Source organism: Ischnura elegans, chromosome 3 (assembly GCF_921293095.1).
Source record: "Ischnura elegans chromosome 3, ioIscEleg1.1, whole genome shotgun sequence".
In the NCBI taxonomy this organism is placed as follows: Eukaryota; Metazoa; Arthropoda; class Insecta; order Odonata; family Coenagrionidae; genus Ischnura; species Ischnura elegans.
In genome coordinates, this window is record NC_060248.1 from 34393850 (window position 1) to 34416321 (window position 22472).

General features: G+C 39.5%; 1 protein-coding gene across 1 annotated transcript in view; it reads right to left on the reverse strand.

Annotated features, from left to right (window-relative positions):
- Positions 1–4658, reverse strand: part of LOC124155161 (atherin-like) — a 240402-nt gene extending 235744 nt beyond the window's left edge. Inside the window, exon 1 of the mRNA XM_046528878.1 lies at positions 3951–4658. The gene's annotated coding sequence lies outside the window, so the exon portion shown is untranslated. The remainder of the gene's footprint in view (positions 1–3950) is intronic.
- Between the last annotated feature and the right edge of the window lie 17814 nt (positions 4659–22472).

The window sequence follows — 22472 nt, forward strand, 5'->3', positions numbered from 1 at the left end:
TGAAGAAATACTTGGCCACGTATCCTGATCGACTGTCATTCATCACCCGAATATGGAACCAGGACCCTCCGCTTAGCAGTCCACTACATCGAATTAACCTGGAGCATTTTTAAATCCCGTCTCACACAAAGTCTTCTTTCAAGCACCAATTTATCGTAAATAGAATAGAACAATTCCTTAATTACAAATTTTTACCCCTTCTTTAGGTAAATATTAATATCTTAATCTTATTATTTCGCTTCCTAGACTGTAATAGTTCACATATTGTTACTTCGAATATACGAGCGGAAATAATATCACAAAACCTTAGCGCAAGGTATGCCACGGCCGAGCTGTCACACGGAGCTCATCGAATAATTGCGCAAATAAATAATTAACGCAAGTGAAACATAATGCTTGCATGCCAATCCTCGATCCAAGAAGGCTAGTCTTACGCTTACATTTTCAGAATGATTAAAAAACAGATATAAGAGTAACAACGTGTACGTCATCTTTGACCCTCGCTACGTGGGACTGAGACGGAAAAATGAGAGAGAAATTTTACCTAAATTATAAGTATGGGGATTACTTTTTCAACCGAATAACAGCAGACTTCAGCTAATATGCTAAGAAGTGAGATCGAGATTATATGTGAGATTCAGCCGTCAAATATCTCTAAAGTGCACCTTATTTTATGTTAACGGCTGGTGTCCTAGCAACTCCTGCTACACGCCCATTGAGGTGGCCCGCGGCAGGATAGTTGGTGGGTGTAGATAAACTTGGCCCGTTAAAATGGACGAGAACACTTCCGGATACAAATTTGAGGACGGGAGAGAAGGCAGAGTTGAGTATGATGGGGAAGAGCGTTCGTTCCTCAGATAGGGATTGCATAACCTCGCCGCGCTTCGATAAACGGTCAAGTGCTTTCGCTGCCGTTCCGAGGGGTTCGTTACACAGTGGCCGATATCCAATTCCGCTCGGCGACGGAAAAAAAGGGATTGCCTCGCCCGCACTCCGAAATGCTACGATTTCTCCTTCAATTCACGCAAATCAAACGGGCCGCGGTGTCTCTCACCCGCACGAGATGTTTTCCAGGCACTTGGGACGGCCACGCCGAGTGACATTTATGTTCCCCACAGCAAAAGTGGAACACTTTTCTCTCGCGAAGTTTTCCTGAGGGATATTTAGGATACAACGTGGATGGGAGCAGAGCAAACAATCCGTATGGGAACCTGTTTCTCCCCCTCGTGTTTTCCCCAACAGTTTGTGGAGAAGGTTACTCTATACAATACTTCCAGTATTGATCACCAAGCCTTAACACGACCAAATACTCCTACTGCCTTCGCATAAAATAGGTTGAATCTTAGGTCGCATTAAATTCAAAAACACAAAAATGAGTCAGCAATGATTAATTATTCACAAAAGCTCGGGCAGATTTTGGGTTTATATTCAGCTCATATTTCATGCCAAACTAGCATGTCTAAATGGAGCATTGGAAATTACTGGGACCACAGAAATAATTCCATATGAGGGCCGCTTTTTTCATTCACATTTTTCCATCAGTTTATCTAATGGCCACTAAATACTTCCAACGTTAATTACCGTGACAGAAATGGATGCAATACTTTTTACTGCTCTTTTCTCCAACTGCATCGACACTTACTCAATCCTTCTCATTAATAAATCCCGTACTGGTAAGAAAATTTCTATTTCATCACCAATCCGTAGAAAACCGGATAAAACCATTCACCAAATAACAAATCTTCATTCATATCTAGCCTAAATTTCACACCGTTATTATAATAAGTGAGTCTCTTCACTATACAATACCTTACATACTGTCGTTACCACAGCATAACACTATCACCTCAAATATTCGATGGGAATAAAAATTATTATAGAGGAAGTTCAAACAGGTGTTGTTCGAAAACGGTACCTCAAAAGGTTCATTCCACTATGCATAAATCTATGACTTGAATGAAGCGAAATTTTTCTGATGCGTATAGCATTTGGAGGACGAAACTGATAGCTGTGATCATTTGCCGCGCAAGGGAAGGATTGGGAAGGGAAGGTGGAGAGAAACCCGACGTCGTCAGGAGCCTGCTTTTAACGAATGGCGCCAAGGGGACCACGGGTTAACGTCCCATCTGACGGACAGAGAGATGCGCATGAAGTGCCCTCTGCAAACCACTCGAGCAGGAATCAGTTAGTGTCTGAAAAATCACCTCCATCGCGAAAAGTTATATTTGATAAACGTGTTAATGTCGATGGATACTCGTTTTCAAAATACCACTAGCTTATGCATAGAGGAAAGAAGTTACAGTCGTCAATGGCCATATACATTACTGAAGTAAAGCAGAAGGAATGGAAAAATGACACGGAAATATTTGAGAGGCTTGTGAAGATCTCGGAAACCAGAATGTTAGGCGAGTTAGGGCGGAACAATGTATTTCGTCACGCGCTTCAAGTTTGCGTGTGAGCTTTCACGAGGATTAAAAAGGGCAGGGAAGGAGACAACTACCTAACACCTCGGTGCTCGGTTGCTCAAGGATAATCTGCGTGCCTCTCAAAAACAAAACAAGTTCAAAGGAATAGGTAAATATTTTTTCACAATTAACTTAGCAATTCTAGGTTTCATATCTATTTATGCATTTATTCAAAATCGTATCCATGAGAAACACAAGAAATGCTTAGGCATAAATATTTTTAGCTCACAAAATCTAGGTTTAACTTCATTAAAAACTTTACCTCCAAAAACTGCATATTTTATCCCAAAATATCGCGTCTAGAATCAGGTGAAAAATGGCAAGGCAAAGCTCGAATGAAGGTAAAATATATTGGCAAACCACACCTTCCTTAAAAGCATGACCTCCACACCCACTGAAACCAATTTCAATGCAGCCCATGACCTTCCAGTTCAAGTATTCGACAACAAGTGCTATAACAGAAGTATTTTAGTAAAATAAATGAGTACCTTTAGACCCTACTCAATTGTAAAACCGCACCTCTAAAAAAGAAAAAAAATGAACTTCGGCCACAGGTAATTGCTAACACAAACTTGAGCAGCTTCTTGACTATGCATGTTTTATTCCACAATTTCTCGTCTAACAGAATGCAATGAAGCGCAATGCCTAGCACATATGAATGAAAGAGAGGAGAAAACTTCAGAGGAAAAAACAGCTTAGTTACATATCCCCAAATCCTATTCTTTTCCACCCTTGGATTCACCCAATTAAACCGAAATGAGAGCAGAATATGACTTTCTTGATAGATTGTTAAATGTTTTTTATACAAAAATTAGCACCCCTAAGTTCTACTTCTTCCAAAACTGTGTTTCCGAGAACAAAAACTACGGCAATATATACTCGTTCACACGAACTTAAGCAGCTCTTAAGTTCTACATAATTCATTCACGGCCTTATACACGAGAGAAAAAGTAATCCTGATCTCATATGAAAGGAAAGGGATGAAAACTTCGATGGAGCAAATGGCAATCTTCCCCGTCCTCAAATGCAGAATCCTCTCCGCCTAGGATTCACCCACTAATACCAAAATGAACGGCGCACATGACTTTCTTGTTCGAGTTTTTGACGACGAGAGCTAAGGCATAAGAATTTCTGCACAATAAATGAACACTTCTAGGCTCGGCTGCATTCAAAACTGTGCTCTAAATACAAAAAAGCTATTGCAATAAATATTATTTCACAGAACCTTTTGGTTCTACGTATATCATCCCATCACGTCTTGAACATTGTAAGAAAACTCAATTGTAAAGCTGAAACGGAAGTAAGACGGGAAAACTTCGAGGAGAAAAATAAGTGAAGTTCCCCGTTCCCAAAAGAATAATCTTCCTCAACCTTGGATTCACCCACTGAAACCAAAATGAACGGAGCACATGACCTTTTTCCCCCCCAACGAGAAGGAAGGTATAGGGAGAAATATTTTTTTTATCTCTGAGAAAACACACTCACTTCTCTGCAAGAGGCGTCGACGTCTTCGTAAGGTCACAATCCGAAGTGTCCCGTCTCCATCTCCTCTGGGCTAAGCATGGCTGATCCTAGGAATATAGGCGGGCTGGTTCTTATTCCCAAGCAAGGAGACCTCACCCCACCCCCTTGACGTCCCGTGCTGTTGGTCGATCCGGCGGCGCGGCGATGGCAGGGCGTCGATCCCGAGTCCTGCGGCGTAGAGGGAAAATTTGAAAAAATCCCTCAAGAGGAAGAGGAGGAGGATTCTTCAAGCTTTAAAAGGACCACTCTTCGATCTTCTATGTTGTTCTCTCGTCTCCAAAAATAACTCGGAAAACTGTTTCACCCCGATATATATTGGTATTGGCTTTTGATATTTACAGCGTTACGCAGGGCAAAAGAAAAAAACTTCGCACTTTTTTTGGTTTCCAATATTTTTCAAAACTTTTTCAAGTCGAGAACTAAGGGTAAAGTGTGTTGCTTCTTACTGCTTGACGACCTAATCCGAAAAAAACACGATTGTCCCGACTGCACTTTCCCGAGTGTTTTCCTTCCACGTCTTTTTTCTTAAATTTTAATTCTTTTTTGGATGTAGATTTCAAAAAAAGACTTCTTCTTCTTCTCTCCTTTTCCCCGGAGCCCGTCCGCCCGTGAGACGAGCCGCGCGAGTCCAAAAACGGCCAACCCCGATCACACCCTCCGTATCGCACTCCGCCACGGCCTCCCGAGTACTGGAAGAGCCACCTCTTCCCACAATGCCCTGCGCCGTGACGTAAGCGCGCGCCGTCACCCTCCCCTACCCTCGAAAAGTGCTCCTGCCTCTCCCCTACCTCGCCTGCCTTCACCCCCCACCACTTGCATCTCCACCTACACCGCCCGCCTTATACCTTCCCCTGCTCTCCCTCACTCACCGCTCCGCTCGCGTTAATAAAACCACGTATATATCTACCCACACCCTACCTCTCTCTCTCTCTCTCCCTCTCTCTGTACTTTCCTCCCTCCCTCCATCCCTTTTTGATACCACCACCACCCACCCTGTTTCCCCTCCGCCGAGTCAGTGTCACGTGACAGGCGCAGCGGAGGGGAAGTTGGGTTTACCCCCTCTCCTCGACCACCTCCTCCCCTCGACCTCCCTCCGACAAAACCGCCCGAGTCGACCAAACCCTTTTACCCATCCCGATTCAAACCTCGATCTCTCACCCTCTACATTATAAGCTGCAAACCCGCAAATGACCATTTAAACTCGCGAATGGCATGTTTTTTTCTATGAACTCTATGGTTTCAGGTTATACTCTGTGAAAATCCATAGTAAAGACTTGAAAAGGTGTGGTACCTTTTTCACAGAATTCAGTTTACTTGGAGGAGTTAGAGATAAGAAAGCACATTAGGAATGGAATGTTGGCTAACGAGAATATATTGTCAACCATAGTTGTCTCTTGGAAATTCCCCTGAAGTTGAGTGACGATTCAACCCCACCTTAACCACCGCACCCGTCCAAGAACTTCCTTAAGCACCCATTATCCTATCCACTCCGCATCCCTCCCCTACCAACGCGTAATGAAAACCGAATAAACAAAAATATGACGACCAAAATAACAAACTGTGCACCTAAATATGTCGCCTTTGCGACGAAACCGGTCGTCTTAAATAAATTTTGCGAAAAAGTACCTAACCTTTTTAATTCTTTATTATTTTGTTTCTTTATCTTGTTATCTTTGTTTCTTCTGTTTTTTTTACAATGTGTGCAATCGCGATGAGAAGTATTGGACAGTTATGAATGTATCATTAATACAATTTAAGTAGTAAGGCAATGCTATGATCATTTCTTCATTGATAAAAATTTCGGATACTAGCCCTCATTATGGCTTGTTTCTCTAAGAAATTCGTATCAGCGACGCGGGTGGAGACTTGGATAGCAATGCGCGGTCGCTGGCAATATATCCGAAAGCCGACTGGAGAATTTTTGATTGTATCCGTGGCCGACTTACGCTGAATCGGATGCTGCAGTCGTCATCTGCTGCATCAAGTCATTAGCAGTGAGTCCAGAGCAAGATGCGATGGGGACACACCTCCGCCTATTCAAATGGAACCATATGTGAAAAAAAGACAATTTAAATGAGGTTATAACGACCACATTTGACAATACCAATATGATTTTATGATTATTCCTCCTCAGAGCAGCGCATAATCGGTAGCGCCCTGAACGAAGACGTAAAATGCGCTGGTCAAAAAAGGGGAAGTTGGTTTTACCCCCTCTCCTCGATCTCCAACCCTTGACATCCCCGCCACTTCCCTCTATAAAACAGCCCGAGTCGACCTAATCCTTTACCCATCCCGATTCCAAACTCGATATCTCTCTTTCTCCCTCCGTCTCTACATTATCCGCTGCACACACCCAGCCGACGATATTAACTCGCGAATAGCAGGTTTGCATTTCTTCATTGCGTACCAATTTTTACAGAATCAATTTAAATTTTTATACTTGAGAAATACGTAAATACAGTAAGCTGTAGTTGGCCTAAAAATATCGACTAGGTAAAAGACGTTTGAAACGGATAATATGTCACCAGAAAAGATGAAATGCAAAAGATTAATAAAGAGGTATGCTGCATCTTAGGAGACTTCACTTTCAGAGAGAAAGTATATCCCCTTTTTTCCTATTTTTTAGTAAAAATCACTCATAAAAAATTCTTTCATTACTAATAAAATTCGCAATCACAATAAAGAGTTGGCCTTTAATCAACGTTTTTCTATAATTGGGTCATACAGAAATTGCATTTCAGAAAATATCATGGAAAATCTTTCAAAATTTAAACACAGGCAGATATTAAATCTGATCCACTTTATATGCGTTGAAACATTTCAAGGTCATACCATAAGCATAAAGCAAGTTAAACGTTATTATCAATTACGGTAGATTGGGAGGAGTACATCATCCCAGGGATGGGGAAAGAAGGCAGAAGAGATGCAGTCATCGCGAAGCCATGAGTCCTCAAGTCTCGCCGAATTTTTACTATTATTAGTGGCCCCTTCCTTTTCAATTTATTTTATGAATTATCCACTGCTTATTTTTTCTGTAGATCTTTTTAAATAGAATGGTCGGCAATTAAACGATATTTTGTAGTTTGTTTTCAACGTAGAACAGTAAATTAAAAGTGATTATTATATTATCGTTCACAAACGATCCCTCTTCCCGTAAGAAAATCGGGAACACAGCTGTCGCTACTTGTATAAAATCATTTTATTCCTTCTAGCACATCGCATTCCATGAAATATGAGTTATTTATGTTCATTGTGGATGTGAAAACATTGTTAAAATTCCAAAATGTTTATTTTGTTTCCCTAAAAAGTGCTTAAATTATTTAAATCTGATGACGAGCTACACTCGTTATTGCGCGACTTGGCTTTGGAAGTCTATGACGAAAGAGTCTCGTCCTTTCAGCGCAAGGGGTTAAGGTACATCTACATCTACATAATAAACTGCGAAGTACCTCTAGGGTGTTTGGCAGGGGGTGATCAATCATCAGTATGCAACATGCAATTGGATTCCCACATGCACACCACACGGTCCAAAAAACGTTACGCATCTTTAAAAAGTATACTACCACATGCTGTTAGGAATAATAATAACATTCGGAAACATGCATTAAAGTATACATAAGTTAGCAGGCTACACTAAAAGTCATCTAATCTATTTGTGAGTTCTAACGCTGCCGTTATAATCTCTTATTGATCGTGGAAAAAAAGATCTGAATCGGTCTGTTTTACAGTCTATTTCTATTATTTTATTTACTTAATCTGATCTACCATAGTATGTTGGCGTTCGTAAGATATTGTTAACTTCGCCAGAGAAGACACTGCCCTTTAATTTATCTAAAAGGTTTAGCCTATTTTTCAATCTATGGTCTGACAGAGATTCCCAGACACGTTTGCATGGGGCATTTGAGAATTATTCCCCACACGATATATCATAACCCCATGTCCGCTCAGTACTTCTCAATCCAAACCGTCTTGCTTTCTCCGTATCCCATCTAAAATTTTTCTAGACTCCCCCAGCATCCAAATCCCCGCTGAAAAAAAAAACCTTTTTCGATTACAGTACACTGTGTCAGGAAGTTTACGGGAAGAGAAGAGGTAAGAAAGAGGGTCAAGTGACATGCTTCATAGAGGGAGAATGAATAAAAAAGACAATTTTTACTATTTTATACGAATAATAGCAATTGAAAAAGAGCATACCATATTTAATTTACCTACAATTCTTTCTCAGCGAAAACAATGTTTCCAGATTACTATCTTCACTTAATTAAATATTAAGACTGGAATATTCAATGTTAGCACGCGCAAAGCAATGTATTGCTTTCAAATTTCTTTTCAGAAAATTTCTATTCCATTACTTTCGTGGAGGAGAAAGATACCCACGTTCAAACAGCACAGGCGATCACGCCTAACCCTGCCGTTCTATTGGAAAATGTGTAAACTGATTTCTAAGTAGACAGTTATCGGCTATTTTTGGCAATAGACAGCCATAAAACCCCTGGAAAATGCACCTTTACCCCGTCGGCTACGGGTTGGCATGCAATTTCTAAACAAGAGCGTGTGATGGCTACGGCTTAGCTTTCATGCATATTGCCCTGCCCTGCATTCGAATTTACGGCGTTGAGTTTACGACATGATATTATCTCGGCCATCAATGCTCTGCAAAAAAGACGCTTTATATATCGGAATGAACGTACGGCTACTGACGTAAACTAGAGCCAAAAGAAAATAACAGGAGATTTCTCGTCGAACGAACCTAAAGATTAGGTAAAACTAAATTGCCCAAACTCAATTTTCCCGCTATAGAATTTCTTCCGATTTTTTCAATATTTCGTCACAACTTGGAGACCGTTTACTGCTCTTTTACCATATTATCGCAACAAAAAATTATTCTGTTTATGTTTGGTTTTCATGAGCATCTTTACGAATAATCCAGGTCTGTAAGGTCGGTACCTCTCCCATATTCAATTTACCACCGTATTTCACAAAGAGACATATACTCTTTCATTAAATATTAATAAATCCTACTCTTATCCTCCCACTATTGCTTGAAATTGTTTCGTTTTTTCATTTAAAATTATAATGAGCTTATTTTTTAAATATTTAGTTGTTATAAGTACACTCAAAATTGGAGGTCTTGTTGTATGTGTACCATTTCGCTAAAATAAAATAAAAATAAATTCTTCCTTTGAAGTCGGATTAACTATTTACATCCCCTTCCACGCTCAACATACAAATTTCCCCCTCATTAGCTTTAAACTTGATTTCCTCAGCTTTTACATCTAGCACTTCCGTAATCCTTTTTACCTGTATAGTTTTCACCTTTCGTATTATCCTTTACACCCACATTTTGGACGCCAACAACCATTTCTCTGGCTCATTTCAAATTTCCGCACCTTGAAGCGCAGCAAACCAGATCACACTCTGAAATAGCCCATTCTTATCACTCCTACAGAACGATCTCTCCATTATCACTTTTCTGTTCAAGAAAGATTACTCGTTCCAGGTATTTCCTTCATTAAACCACTATTTTTGCGTCAGTTTTCCTATGATCTGATGCTCATATACCTAATTTGTTTCCGCGCCTGACAATATAGTTCTGTATCAGTTTACTGTTAGGATTATGAACTAATGATAACGATGAAGTGTTTTCTCTTTAGGTTTCTTGGTTAGCTTACTGTGACTTATAACACTTCTTTTTTTACATGAAGCGACCCACGTATCGATGAGTAATCATCATCATCAGGCGTAAATAATTATGTATATAAACGTAGGGCGTAACTCATTCCGATATTAACTCTTTTCAATTCAAAAACGTTTATTCGTACAAGTTATTCCCTTGATAATATCATTGCTATTATGTCCATTTTCCCTGATATGAAGCTACATAGTCCAATCTGTTTCAGGATACTTTAGAAAAAGCATACAGAATACTTCCGTAATACTTTTTATCTAGATTCCTTTGCACTATTTGAATTCTCCTTCGCACCCTGATACTTCTTTGCTTTCTGAATAATAATTCACGCCTGAAAATTATTATTTCTCATAGGAACCCGGGTCGTTTTATGTAAAAAAGGTAATAATAATCATAATACGTCTTTATTGGGTGAGATTGGGACTAGAAAGTCCCATCTTCCACCAAACCCCATAGGTAGTGTTAATGTTAATTAAACGCTCCAAAAGCCGTAACAAGTTACACTTATCCGTTTTACACTGACCCGGAATTTTCTGCGATGGTTTGCGGAATAAGAAGGAGTGCGGGGACCAAACACAGCCTCTCAACCGGTGAGCCTTTGCACTCACTCACTCGCACCCACACGCCAAGCTGAAACTTCTGGGAGAATAAGCTCAAGAGGAGAAGGTCAAGATGTATAAAAGGGAAGTGAGAAGCGTACACCTACAGGTTTACCTCATATTCACCCGTAGGTGGTGGTGTAAGTAACACTTAACCAGAGTCCTCTAGATTGCTCTCTCAACACTACTCTCTCAGTAGTTATTATATGGCAATATAGAGGACTCTGCACTTAACTAACCAAGAAACCTCTTAATGGAATACCACACAGTTGATAATGAGTTTGTTAAGTTTGTTTTCTATTTCGGTAGCCATAAAACGGGTTGTCCTTAATGGCTACCTAAAGTTACTCCTTTTTATATAATTTATTCTATTCTGTACTTTTTTATTTTTTTGGAGCAATAAAACAATTTATTTATTATTTCTCCATGGAGATAAGAGAGAAGGTACTACAGGGGAGAAGACGAGGAAGGAAAGGAAGGGCGATTCCTTTCCGAACGGAGCGAAAGGAAGTAGAGAGGGTACGTGGAAATTACTAGAAAGCGGAGAGGCGAGCGAAATCAATGCTCGAGGGAAATCGACTGTAAAAGAGTCTCGATCCGAGGAGGAATTCCACTGCTCTCCCTCTCGTCCCCATCACCCGATCGAAAAAGTTATTTCCTATTTTTTTCCGTTATCCGCCCTCCGAGAAACGCATAACCTCTCTCTCTTGCGCACTCTCCTCTGCTTTCTACTCCTTCCCTCCGCACGCCTAACTCTATCGAAACCCATCTCTCGGCCTCCTCACTCCAGAAAACTGCCCTCGTTCGGACCGGGGCAAATCCTCCCGAGTTGTCCCATTTTCCAGCTGGTCCGTAATGCTCCGGCTTTCGCTTACCCCGCAGTAGCCTCTTCTCTGTATGACATCATGGACTTCGGACCCTCCCCCGAACACCAATATGAAATCACCGGGATCAACCAAAGCCAACAGACACAGTTAGTTCTCAGTCGCCAAAAAAACAGGATAGGTTACTATTTTTTTAAATAGTATCCCCATTCAATTTGAGAAATATGATTCTTAGGTTTTCCCTTGCGTGACCTTGGCAGTTTAACGAGGTACTTTTGTAAACCATGTTGATTTCAAAGCAATGTTCACTGCTGCTTTCCCAAAAACTTAGGTCGCTTAGATGAAAATACGTCTAAATGAGTCTTTTTTAAGGTGGATGCGGCTGAAAATTGTTTCCGTATAATGATGGACGTATTATTCAGTCTTTAGTATTTTTAAAGAAATCAACGATTCACAACTGGTTTGCGACATATTTTACTCTTTTAAGGAAATGGATGCATACTGAAACTTTCAATTCAAGGAAATAGAAACATGCAGGAGGGAAAAATATAAGATTTTCCCCATTATCATACATCGTTGTTATAATGTCGCCTGAAATTTAAGCGGTCCTCCTGAAATGTATGATCTTGGTAGTGCGTGAGAATCTAGGAGGCGTGCCGAGCATTAGGAGATGAGCACTAGACACCAGGCTAGATCTAGGTAGATAGTTTATATAGAGTAACGGTTTTTTGCATGATAAATACAATAGAAGGGAAAATGAAAGGCAAGAGATAAGAACTTAGGGCAGAAAAAACACACAAGGAAGAACTGAAGACAGACGCTACGGAAACGGAAAAATGAGCATTGTACCACTTCCGAAATCGCAAAGTTGTTAAAAATTCATGTTTTTGTCATTAATAAACCAATAACTGAAGAGCTAATTTGTTGTTTAATTTCTAGGAGTTGGAAGTGGCGTAAGGTATTTAGAATCTCAACGAAGAAATATTCTTGATAGAGCATGAAAATTCAAACTAAATATAGCAATGCCTGGTCCTGGAGTGATTTTGCATTTCTTTAAGTCGATACTGAAAACCCGTTCTAACAGAAGAGATCTCCTCCTGACTTTTAACTTCTAAATGCCGGTTGCCCTCTCTACTTCAGTGCACCTGAGTTCCCTTGTTTGAGTGTTGGTTACTTAACTGGCTAGGTTAATGACGGTTCTAATTAGTTATGAAATGTCAAAATAAAATGCTCATGTTTGCTTGTGATGATTTCATGTCCATTGCTCTTTTTTGACACCTATTTCATAACAATAATAATAGTATAGAGATTTTGAACCTAGGTACCCCTTTAGAATTAAGATTATTTTTTGGGTAACCGACTTGTTTTACCTATGGGTTTTTGAATGTAATGGGTGCTAAAAATTATAACAAAGAAGTCTCGCTGCTGGTTACAAAATTAATAGAAGAGATGTAGAGAAAAAATTGAATTTTCTTATGAAATGTACATTAAATCACTGAACTAATTCCTTTAATACTTCCATACATTATTTAATTAAATTAGACACATAATTAATGGTAAATAACCAATTTGGTACAGTTTTACGATAATTATTTTCATTCTTTGCATTAATTATGCATTTAGGCAACGCACTATATGTTTTGGGTCCCAATTGTGCGAAAAATTCACAGAGGAAAAATCATTCGCCTTGACCGGGATTCGAACTCGGATCCCTCGATTTCCGGGATATCGGAAATCGAGGGATCCGGGTTCGAATCTCGGTCAAGGCGAATGATTTTTCCTCTGTGGATTTTTCGCACAATTTGTGCATTGCGGGTGAATCCGTAAAAGTTATCGCCGTGGTTAGTCCCGGTATACTCAAACAAATTGGGTCCCAATTATTATATTTGGGTTTGCCAATTCATATTCCGTCGCCAACAATTCAGGATAAATATGCGAGAGCGCCCATTCACCTCGTAAAGCTCCCTTATCTGTCCTTTTGCTTCCCTTGCACCTCGTTTTCCCAGTCTCCATATCTCTCCCACAATCCCTTTACCTGCTTCCTACCACATCCCCTTAACCCTTTTCTTCTTCCTCCTCCGCTGACCGACGCGATCTCCTCAGCTCTTCCTCTTTCGTCCGGCCTGAAAAAAAGTGTGCCGCTGCTACCCGCCAATCTTCCAATCCCCCTTCATTTCCGGGACAGCGGCGCAGCGTTGCCCTTTTCCCCACGCTATATCTCCAAACCAAGGCTCTTCCTTCCTCTCCCTCGCCAACCCTTATTTCCCCCCATCTCTTCCCGCCCACCGAAATTCCCCGTTTTCAACCCTTCCCGAAATACAGCACGCCAACTCAGCGCCAACCTTATACGTACCGATTACGGTATCGTGGTTTCCGCTGATGCGTAAAACGCCGACGGACGTATTCCGTGCGATCTTTCCGGAAAATGTTTTAACAGGGATGGCATTGTAGTGGAAAAAGACGAATTGTGTACATGCATCCTCCCTAATTTTCTCTAAAGCGAAACGTATTATAAAGAGTCATCATTAAAGAATAAATCCCAGCAGTGGCAGAGAATTTTCATAGATTGCCCGATCCTTGCTTGAGTGTTGTGTGGAGGACATTTCAAGCGCAAAACTCCGTCCGTCGGACGTTAAGCCGTGGTCCCCTTGGCGCCTTTCGTTTAGAGAAGGCTAATGCCGACGCAGGGTTTCTCTCCACCCTTCCTTCCATACCCTTCCCTCATGGCGCAAATGACCTAAGCTGTCGGTCGCCTCATCCAAATACCATACCATCATTAAAAAATGGCGCATTTTCAGTAATTCATAGGAAAGTAGTTGAGGTAAGGTGGCAGAATTTTTCAAAGCCGCCCGAACCTTGCTTGAGGGCACTTAAGGTGCAGAACTCCGTCCGTCGGATGGGACGTTCATTTCGACGCCGGGTTTCTCTCTTGTCGAGCGAGTAAGGGCGCACGTATTGAAATTTATTAATTATGTAAAAAGAACTTTTCTAACACTTCCCGAGGCACTACACACCAAGTCATCGCCAACCCGATAATGATTATTGTATCGTTGTTTCCGCTGATGCGTAAAACGCCAACGGACGTATTCCGTGCGATCTTACCGACAATTTTTTTTTAACAGGGATGGCATTGTAGTGGAAAAAGATGAATTTTGTATATTTATCCTTCCTAATTTTCCTTCAAGTAAAACGATCATAGATGGTTATCATTAAAGAATGGTGCATTTTCAGTACTTCATAAGAAAATAGTTAGGGTATGGTGGCAGAATGAAAAAAAAATTTTTCAACCCTTTTCCGAAACACAGCATACCAATTCAGCTCTAACCTGATGTCTTCCGATTATGGTATCGTAGATTCTCGCTGATGCGTAAATCACCAGCGGATTTATTCCGTGCGATCTCTCAGGCAAATATTTTAACAGGGATGGCATTATAATGGAAAAAGTTGATTTTTATACATTTATCCTTCCTAATTTTTCTTCAGGTAAAACGATCATGGATGATTATCAAAAAAGAATGGTAACGTTCCAGTAATTCGTGGAAAGATAGTAAGGATAAGGTGGCCGAGATTTTTCGGAGGCTGCCTTTTCCCGCCTTGAGGAGGACACTTCAAGTACAGCACTCCATCTGGCGAATGGGACGTTAAGCTACGTGCCCTTGACGTCTTTCGTATGGAGTAGGCTAATGTCGACGCCGGGATTCTCTCTTGCCAAGCGACTGAGGGCGTATATGTTAATATTTATTAATAGTTTAACAACTGGCTGAAAACACAAATTTTAAAAATAAAATACATAAACTGTCGGGAGTTCTGTTCTCATTAAAACCATATTCAAAACCATTCTTTTATGATAACCTTGTCTCCCTATTCCGATGACAACCCGGCAAAAACGAATCTGGTATTTTTGCGGTTTTTCTATTAGTAAATTTGAAGTTACCTCTAATTCTCTTACAAATAACCACAGAGATGAATTTATATGAATCCGATCCACATAAATAATCGCAAATAATAAAATTTTTGTTAAACTTAGTTTATATCCATTTTTGATGCAAGGCGTATTTATAATACCATCGATGTTGTTAATACGTGCGTTTTAAAATAGAAAACATTGATGCATGCGGATTTTATTAGCAATTATAAGCCCGTGGATTTGAATTCCATTGAAGACATTTGGCTTTGTTTTAGAGTAATATTTTCAAAAAGTCAACAGATTAAATAAGAATACACTTTAATTCTCTCTGGTTGTAAAACAGCCATTTAAGTTCATCGCATAAGTAGCTGCCTCCCGCTACAGTGCACAAAATGAATTATTATAGGAGAAGCAGCCTGACATAATTTGTATCACCACTATTGGTCAAGGAGAAAATACGTTGCATTTCACTTTGTATTTTGCTCTTCTGAGGTCAATTTTACGATAATGTAATTTCATGCACATAGTGTTATGCTATAATTGGATTGTTTGACTTGTGTCCATTTGTCAATACGTAGCGATACTTTCTCTTTTCCCATGGTACTTACAAGACAGAATCTCTCATTCAATTCTACCGCGTTATTGATATTCAGATAAAAGTTATTGAGGGAACTCACTGAGTAATTGAGATTAATTACCATCAGACATTCAATAATAATCTGCTATTTCCCCTAACCAAGTGCATGAGCTCTCAAGCCCCTTGAATACTTATCTCATCCATAAACATATTCAAGTGGCTGAAGTTGGTTCAGAAATAGTAAAAATTTGGAATTGAAGCTGTCACGTTATCGAAAGGAAAACCTTCTTGAATGAAGAAAAAAACATTTTCAACCTCATTCCCAACCGGAGCGAGGATGATGTGATCAAGTTTTGCCGATGGGAAGCACGCGCAGAATACAAGATTGTTGGAGAAGATAAGGTTGCCTGGGCAATAGGCAACAATGGGCGGGGTGCATCGTAGAGAAAAAAAAGAAAACTGCGGGAAGTGAAAGTGGAAAATTCTCATCGATTCACATCGGAATGGAAATCGGACCGAGGATATACCCTTTAACTCGGACAATCTTCGAAAAACTTTTGCGTATCGGAGATATTTCACGCACTGAACCTAATGCCACCGTACCGTATGGCCTGAACTAGATACAGCCTTGGGCATTCGAATATTACGATTTTGGGGATCTATACAAAGGAGGATGGAGGTAAGGTAAATGGGAGTGAAAATAGCGCACCAGTGTTGAGAAAGAAACCTGTAAGAAAGGAGATCTGTAGGAAGAAATGGCCTCCACGCCCACTAAATTCAATGTCTTGAGTACAGTGGGCGTGCACTAAATGGAGAAACGTTGAAAATTGAACTTTGAATACCACCTCCTAAGGCGATACCATGTTATAATACCGTAGGCCTAATCATACAAGGTGCGTTCCCAAAGTAATGCAATCGAATTTTCTGCGCCACTCCTATTGGTTGGAGTGAAATCATAACTCTTGGATTGGGTGAGATCAACGCTAAGCTTTACTACGATACCAATCTCAGTGCTCTCCGAGCTGTAGAAGCGGCAGGACGTCATTTATTGTAAACCTCTGCGCGCCGACCTTGTCACGAAAAAAATGGAATCGGAAATCGAGCAAAGCTAAATTTTTGGGCCAAGCTGAAAAAAATCTCTTGAGGAGACAAAAAAATGATTTTGAGGCTTACTGGGACTCTGCTCCATCCTACTAACTTGTTTTGAGGTGGTTTAGGGCCTCTAAGAAGAGCTGGGAAAAGGTAAATGCTCAAATTGGCAAGAATGAGGAAAGCAAAAGTGTAATCTATAAGCATTGTCTTTTTGGACAGCAAAAGAGTGGTTTATAGGGAATTAGTTCATCAAAGACAGATAATTAATGCTGACTATTATCTGTACGTGCAGGAAAGACTCCGAAAAAGGGTCATCAGGACGAGAATAGACATCTCCGCTACCTGGCAAATACATCTCGACAGTTCGCCTTGCAACGACGCGCTACCAGTCCGCGATTTCCTGGCAAGAAGACGAGGTACAAACGCTGCCCCAATTCCCTATAGCAGGGGTCTTCAATTTACTAGGCCACGAGGGCCACATTCCAAGTTCCGAATCACCCCGCGGGCCGGATAGAAAATTTGCCGATTACTGAAGTATACCATATTCAATCCTTGAAACGAGTGCGCGGCCCGGATGGAAGCCCTCCGCGGGCTGGATCTGGCCCGCGAGTCGTATTTTGGAGACCCCTGCTCTATAGTCCTGAAGTCGTTCCAGCAGGTTTCTTTTTGTTAACTCAGATTAAGGCAGCCCTGAAGTTAACCCATTTCTCGTCCATAGAAGAGACAGAATCTGTCGTGACGAGGACCTTGCGAGAGGCCCACGAAGAAGCTTTCCTGGGCGCGTGCCGGTCATGGTCACGCTGGAAAAAATACGTCGTAGCCCAAGGTCAGTACTTTGAAGAATATGAAGTGTTTGCGCAAATATGTTAATTAGATTTCTCTTTAAAAAAAATGATTGCATTACTTTGGGAATGCACCCTGTATTTCAACCGTTGTAGCCAAGAAAATCTGGAAAAAAACGATACAAACACTTTTCCAAAGCGCTGAATGAGGCTGTACATTAACCAAAACCAGAGATGAAGATGAAAATCCCAATTTTTGTATTGCTACGGGAAATGGGAAAAAGTTAGCGTATTAAACGCATTTACATATATTAAAACTCTTATTTTTCTTTAAATTCTATTTTTATGGAAGTATTTTCGATTGGAAAAGTGGTAGAGGAAGAAATATTCAGTTGTAATAAAAAAAACATTGAAACAGAATCCATTGTCGTAGTAAACCAATAGGCCCATCGCGCACCTACGAATTTTACCACGGGTTTATCTTAGATACGTTCAGAAAGTCAAAAATCGCCCTTGATTGTATTTTATCTGCACGCACATCAGTAATGACTGAAGATAACGGAAGGGAATGGAACGCACGGAAGTGGCAAGACGCTTTCTTTTGCAAACTTGGATAGTGACATATGAAATCTTTTCAGGATTGATGTGGTGGAAAAGCGATATATCCATGATGAAATATAAAAAAAACAAATGAATATTTCCACACTTTATTAAATAACTCCATTACCGAGCATCGTTTCGATACTCTTATATAACACAGGCCAACAAAAAAAAACTTTTTTTTTGGTGCCGGGAGTTTTTGAGCTGATATTAACAATATTAGTGGTGCTGAATCCAAATATGATATCCGTTTTTATGTAACAGCTCTACTTTTTTAGATACGGTGCATTTTATGATTATATTCTTTCAAATTTTTGATATATTTCAGAAAATATTTTTCAAATTTAAATCAATCTATAAATAAACTAATTCATAATCACTCTGCAGTATTTACTTTGAAAATCACCTTTATACCTTTGAGAAAGGGGTTGGGGAGGATTTGGCGTGTTTGAAGAAGGGGGAGACAGGCGCACAGAGCTGAGGCAGTGGGAAAAGATACAACTAAGGGATGTGGGAAACCCACGGTGGAAAAGGACCTTAGTCATAACTGTAGAATAACGACACGTGGGAAGAATCACAGATAAGTGGAGAAGAGTAAAAAAGGGGGGATAGGGTAAAGAGAGAGTGTGTCTTTGAAAATGGAGAGGCGGGAGTAAGTAAGCAGTAAGGGGATTTCCGAAAACAAATGGTCAAATTCTCAAATATTTTGTAAAGTAGCCTCTAAAAATGAGTTCAATTCGAAGAAGCTGTGTAAATCATTGTGATGTGTTTTGTTACATTTGTGGGGAATATACTTTAAAAGAAAATAGGAAAAACATTACAGACTTTGTGAAACGTGCATGCCTAGGATATTTTGGTGTTCAGCTTGGTGACCAAGGTAAAAAGTAGGCACCGCATGTTGTGTGTGAAACATGTACAGAACATCAGCGGTAGTGGACTACAGGAAAAAGGAAAAGTTTAAAGTTTGGTGTGACAATGGTTTGGAGAGAACCTACAAACCATATTGACGACTGTTATTTTGGATGGTAAATGTTTCGGGAATCAATCGAAACAATCGCTACAAATGGAAATATCCAGATTTGCCTTCAGCTAGACACCCGGTACCCCATTCAGAAGAAATCCCGATCCTAATATTTCAGACATTACGAGATGTATGTGAGGATAAATATGAGCCTGATTCTATTGACGATAGTGGAAGTGACTACGAGGCAGTATCAACAAATCCTCAACATCAATCAAGATGAACTAAGCAAGCTTGTTAGAGAATTGAACTTACCGAATGAAGCATCTGAACTACTAGCTTCAAGGATGCATGAAAAGAATTTAATGGAACAAGGTACAAAAAATTAATTTTTATCCCACAATTGAAAAGGATCTGCTACCCCTCTTTACTCAAGAAGACAATCTTACATTTTGTTTAGACGTTAGAGGTCTTCTGAAAGGAATGGGACTACCGCAATATGAAGCTAGTGATTTGCGTTTGTTCATTGATAGCTCCAAGCATAGTTTAAAATGTGTTCTTCACAATGTTAACAAGTTTGGCTCAATACCAATCGCTCATTCAACTGAAATGAAAGAAGAAGATGATACAATAGTATTGACCTTACAGAAGATAAAATACTAGGGATATCGCTAGGTGATTTGTGTAGATTTAAAATTGGTGAACTTTCTTCTTGGGCAGCAATTTAGCAACACAAAATATCCTTGTTTCTGGTGCCTCTGTGCTAGCAGGGACAGACAAACCACTGGATTAGGGAGTGGTCAAAAGGAGAAAACTTAATTATTGGGTAAAAACATTATTGCTAAGTCTTTGGTGAACGGGAGAAAATCACCTTACCGCCCCTTCATGTTAAACTAGGCTTAATGAAGCAATTTGTAAAGGTTCTTGACAAGGATGGACCATGCTTCGGCACCATAAGAATAAAAATGCCGCAGATAAGTATAGAAAAACTTAAAGCTGGTAGTTTTGATGGGCCACAAATCAGACACAGATGGGCCACAAAACTGCTTTTGCCAAGCCATTGAATGAGATTTAAAAAAACAGTTGGCTTTCATTTGTTGAGGTAATAAATTTTTTTCTGGGAAATCACAAGCGAGAGAAATTATCTTGAGCTGGTAAACAATATGCTCACTAACTTTAAACCACTTGGATGTAATATTAGCATAAAAGTTCACTATACACAGTCACTTAGACTGTTTTCCTGAAAATTTAGGCGACACAAGTGAAAAACAAGGCGAATGATTTCACCAGGAAATCAAAACAATGTAAGATCGCTACCAAGGAAGATGGGATAAATATATGATGGCAGATTACTGCTGGTGCTTAATACGAGACTGTTTCAACAAAGTGCACGCAAGAAAATCGCGCAAAAGGAGCTTCCGTAGTGTTGAGTGACGTTTTTACGTCTTTTTTTTCTTTAAATTGTTTTATTTCAGTGAAAAATGTTACTATTTGTATTCAATTGTATTGTAAAACTATTGTAATTGTAGGTGATTTAACATTCCTATAAATAAATCAAGTCTTTATATTTTGTGGGTTTTATCATTTATGTAATATCATCATATTGAACATTTTTTTACGTAAGTAACAACATATCTGTATCTTGAAAACTAGAGCTGATAGGAAAAAACTAATATCATATTTGGATTCAGCACCCCAATTATACTTGGAATCAGCTTTAAAAGCTCCGGCACCAAAACCACTGTTGACCTGTGTATTTTATTTCCCTGAAAATTATAATTTTCAGGGAAATAAAACTACTCTTGCAAGTGACATAGAGTGTCGAAACCATGATAGATAGTGAAGTTACTTATTAAATCACGGAAATACCTGTTATTGTTCCAATATTATCGTTTAAGGGTGACCTATAAACTCCATTTTCCTCCCTCCTCTTCGGTATGTGACCCATAGTGTGGAATTTTTTGGGCGCACACAATAAAATTCTCATTCTGTGATAATAATTTCATACCTTTATTGAAACTAATTTCATATGTTTAACCCCATATTTACATGAACTATTTTTTTATTTTTTTAGGACATCTACTTCCTAAAAACGCAGTTTAAAAATGCTGATAGTTTGTAGTAAACAAAATAGAAGTTTTTCCATAAGCATTACTTCGGTACTACGCAATTCAACCGCTAACCGCATCATCAGGTCAATGCATGATGTAGGCTCATCAGACCAGGCAATACCAGAAAAGGCAGTTAAGCTTGACTGTACTTCCCTTGTGATGACCAAGCGGTTGAAATAATAATAATAATAATTTATTACTCCTACATTTGTTTTTTACATCTTAATACAATGAAAAAAGAGAAGGAGCTTTATGTATTCTCGAAGGTCATAGGACCAGAATTGAGCCACCATAAATTAACAAAATGTATGCCAATAACATAATAATGCAGTACATGGTACATTAAGTTTTATGTAAATAACATCAAAATAAATTTTCAACTTTTTCTTGCGAGAAGAGCCAGTCTTTGGCAAGTCTCAACATGACATTTGTGGTTTTATTTTTTTTAATTCTAGCGGGCAGTAGATGAAATAATTTTGGCCCCATGTAAATAAAACAGCGTTTATATACAGTTAACTTGGGTCTATTTGCAACTATAAATGGCTCATTCCGTTGTACCAAGGTAAAACTTTTGAATAAAATGCCATATAGTTTTCTTCAGCTATTATATGTATTCGTTACCCTACATCATCTCACCTGACTCAGTCAATTTTAAAAACATCGAGTTATTATTTGTTCGTACTGACAACTCATGTGATATCTAAAAACCTTCACGCATAATTACGCTTTCGGATCACATTCATCACGGGATATGTAGTAAGTTACTATTTTTCGAAATCAATATCCCACCTTTCCAACCTGGTCTCAATATATATATATATATCCCTTGATGTGCCGGTACCCGTCTCCCTACATCAACTCCTCCCCTTATCTGTGAACGCTCACCCGCGCCTCCCACGGCCATTCGACGAAACTTCATTCTCCCCCTTCAAACGCTCCTCATGCGTGTTCGCCCCGATGGTCTTATCGCCCTCTCAAATATTTATTTACGTGAATAAATGGTTTGACCTGGAAGAGAGTAGGAGTAGGATTAACGTATTTTTCCCGACTTTTTCCATCTAACCCAGCGAACCCGGAGATTTATCCTAACACGTTAACCTCACACCCCCTTTCACATGAAAAATTGTTACTATTATTCTGAAATTTATTGTGAGGTTGAGTATGAGGTAAAACTATTGACTTTCTTATCTTGAGCTAGGATTATTTAGAAAGGTAGGATTACATATTAGGATATTAAATTTTAGTAAAATGGTAGAAGACAACTTCATAACTCTTACTTAACAGTTAAAAAATGCAAGGAACGCGCAAGAACCATCGAAATCGAAAAAAGACACGAAAAAC